This window comes from Peromyscus eremicus, chromosome 9 (genome assembly GCF_949786415.1).
Source record: "Peromyscus eremicus chromosome 9, PerEre_H2_v1, whole genome shotgun sequence".
In the NCBI taxonomy this organism is placed as follows: domain Eukaryota; kingdom Metazoa; phylum Chordata; class Mammalia; order Rodentia; family Cricetidae; genus Peromyscus; species Peromyscus eremicus.
This window is the reverse complement of record NC_081425.1, coordinates 54,428,475-54,432,019: the sequence shown is the minus strand read 5'-3', so window position 1 is coordinate 54,432,019 and position 3,545 is coordinate 54,428,475.

Sequence of the window (3,545 nt, the reverse complement as noted above, 5' to 3'; positions counted from 1 at the left end):
TTCTCATGCTTGAACAGCAAACCCTTTACCCACTGGGCCATTCCTTCTCCTTCACTCCCTCCTCCTGGAACTTTTTTTTTTTTATTATACCATATGCAGTGTCCAAATATTGAAAGCCATCCTGGAGGCCTCCTCGTCCTTGACTCCACAAATTACTTACCACCAAAGTGTGTCCGTTTTGTGTCACTACATATCTGCAGTCTGTCTTTCTCTCTTCATTTTCTCGGCCAATCGTCAAGACACACCTTGGTCTCTGTCTCGCCTGCTCTCAAGGCCTTCCAAGCTATCTTCCTGCTTCTTCTCTCTCCTCTCCCATCCATCTGCCACAGATTAGTGTGGATGGCTTTCTACAGCTGTAGACTGGCTGGTATCCTAGTCCCTCCCTACACCATTACCATTCCATTGCTTATTCAGTGCTGGGAAGCACTGACTCTCCAGTCTGCCCAGCCTTGTCTTCTGCCCTCTACTTCTTCAACCTGGTACTGGGCAGTTTATATCTTTATGACTCCCAAATACTGTGAGCTCTTCCTACCTTGGGGCCTTTGTGCATGTGATCTTAAACATATGTGGTCTTAAACATGATTCCCTCCACTCTTTGATCAACTTCAACATACGATTCCTTTGTCAGCAAAAATGCTACTTCCTCAGAGAGGCCTTCCCTAAATCTCATAATCTACATCATACATCTATACCAATGGATGGTTTGTGGCTACAAGCATAGAATCAAGCTGGTTGACTCAGAGAGAAAGGGAGTTGCTTGGAATATGTTATGAGGTCATGCAGACATTCCAAGAAAAGCTGAAAAACAGGCTTATGAAGGTCAAGGGCTAGAATACATGGACATGAAGAACAGTAACTGATGATGTTTATGTCCCGTGGAAACAGAAATGTGACTGAAACCCAATGGATAGATGTAGGGATATATGAGATGAAAGGGATAGACAGATGGACAGATAATAGGTAGATGGATAAATTGACGGATGAACACATAGATGACAGACAGTCAGACAGACAGACAGACAGACAAATTTTTTATTTTGTTTTTATTTCCCTCCAGGGTTACTGTTCAGGGAAAAAGTCTGATTGGTCAAGCTCAGACCATGTGATAGAAGAGGAAGCCTTGGAGGAGAGCTGCTTACATTGAAGGGGATTGTTCCATAAGTTAACAGGCAGTCTGGCAAAAGGAGAGAGGGGAGTCCAACACAGATCTAGTGACCATTTCTGTCACATGATGGTATGGTGTCACCTCTTTCCCTGGTAGCACTGGCTACCATTTGTAACACACAATGTGATGACAACAGGCAAGTGCCTGTGTCTTCTTTCCCCTTCTACCTTCCTGACTCTCATATGGAGAAAGGACTCATATGATCCATTTCAGCCAGTAAGATGTGGGCAAACGACAAGTGCTCCTTCAGCTCTTGGACACTTATATCTTCCACAGGATCTGAGCCTGATTCTCTTGGTCACACAGCTGAAGACTAAGTCCAGAGCCATAGAACAGCCTCAACGTTTGGCTCAGCACATGGAAACATTAGGAATGTAATTGAAATACAGATGGATAGATGGGTGGATGGGTGGATAGAATAACAGAGATAAGAGACAGAGACATGGATGACAGATAGACATATGTATAGGCAAGATGGAAAGATACCTGAAATTGGAAATTGTCCTGAATGTGAGCAAGAAATAGATTTTATTGCAGTAAGTCTCTGAGACTTAAATTGCTGTATGTCACAGCAGCTAACAGGCACCAGCCATCCTGACTGTGACAAACACTGGTTTGAGTTGTTGTGGTTTAACTTGTTTCCACCAAGAGCCTATGAACATCATGACATTTTAGGCTAGAGTGAGATGGTAGTAGTCAATGAACAGTTACTGAATGAATAAATTCGCTCTCAAGAGTAAAGCTTAGAGGGTAAAGAGGCTTAACCTCCCACTTTATCCCTCCCCTCCTGAAAGGCTTACCACTGGCCATCAGGGTCATGGGCAAGACGTTCTAGGCCATTTCTTCAATTCTGTGTCGTCACAAGAGCCACGTGGACTCGCTTAGCACATCACGGAAGCATGAAGGAAGTGGTTGAAGCCTAGCAGCGGGTTACCTGTGATGCTGCAATTGCTCCAGTCATTTCTTTGTCTTTAAAATGCCATATAATTGCTAATGTAATTAGTAATGTATACAGAGGGGCTTGTGCAATTACTGAGTCCTAAGATCAAGTAATTAATGTTCTGTCAACAAAACAGCAACTGTTTCATTAACAACTGCTTGGATCTGGAAACAAGCATAATCAGATGCAGGCAGACCAACCTAAACGCTATCAACCCAGCTGATTTTGTTAGTCACTAAAATGTCAAGCCCACAGCAGTGAATACAATGGGTCTTTCATAATATCTTTTTTGCAGCTCCAACACACACAATTTCATGGGTAGAATAAAACAGATCAGAGTTAGATAGATAAATGAACGGATACATAAATATATGGGAGATAGTATGCAGATATATGATAAGAGAGAGAGAGAGATAGCTAGCTAGATAAATAGACAGATGATAGATACCCAGATATTTAATGGGTAGAAATGGTAGATATCGATAGATGATATAGATGATATAGATGATATATCGATAGATGATATAAATAGATCAACAGATGATAGAGATAGGTACATACATACAAACATATTTATAATAGATGGGTAGACACACAGAAAATAGATAAGTGATAGTTAGGGAACAGTACACATGTCCTTTGCCCTGGTTTGTTTTTGGTCCCAAACAGATATCACAGGAAACTGAATTCTGAGAGTCATGGAAGATAAATGGGTTTTTACTTGGGTTGTGCCTCTGTGTTCCCAAGATGATTTTATACATAATCATTTAATCTAACTGGGACAGTCTTCTCACCTGGTAAACAGACTGGCAATTGGAACTTGTGAAAAGGAGGTCAGTGTGCGGCTGTCTAAGGAGAGGTGATGTGAACACCTTTACTTTTGTTTCAGCCATCCTGCAGCATAAGCGACTCCGCAAATCCCCACGGTGTCCAGCGCAACCCTAACAACCCTAACCCTCCATCCTTGCCCATGGGTCTGTAGGTCTGCACTCCAGCCGCTCTGCCCCAGGCTGGGCTCTGATTACACCGTAACTGTTTTAGAAACCAAACCGAGAGGCAGGAAGTGGGAGCTGCTTCTGTGGCGGAAGTAGGGCAGGAGCCAATTTCAACACCCTGGGGCAAAATGCTTCCTTCCTGTCTGCTCACACTTCATTGGCCAGATAGGTTAGATGGCTCAGCCCACCACGATGCAGAGAAGACACCCTCTTTAGTATGGGGATACCTGTCCAACCACAATGTTTCATTGGGACATGGCTTTCAACTTCTCGTTTGTATCATATGTTCCAAATCCTGTTCTCAGGAAAAAGTCTCTCTGTCTCTCTGTCTCTGTCTCTGTCTCTCTCTCTCTCTCTCTGTCTCTCTCTCTCTCTCTCTCACACACACACACACACACACACACACACACACACACACACACACACACACAGGACGAGACAGAGA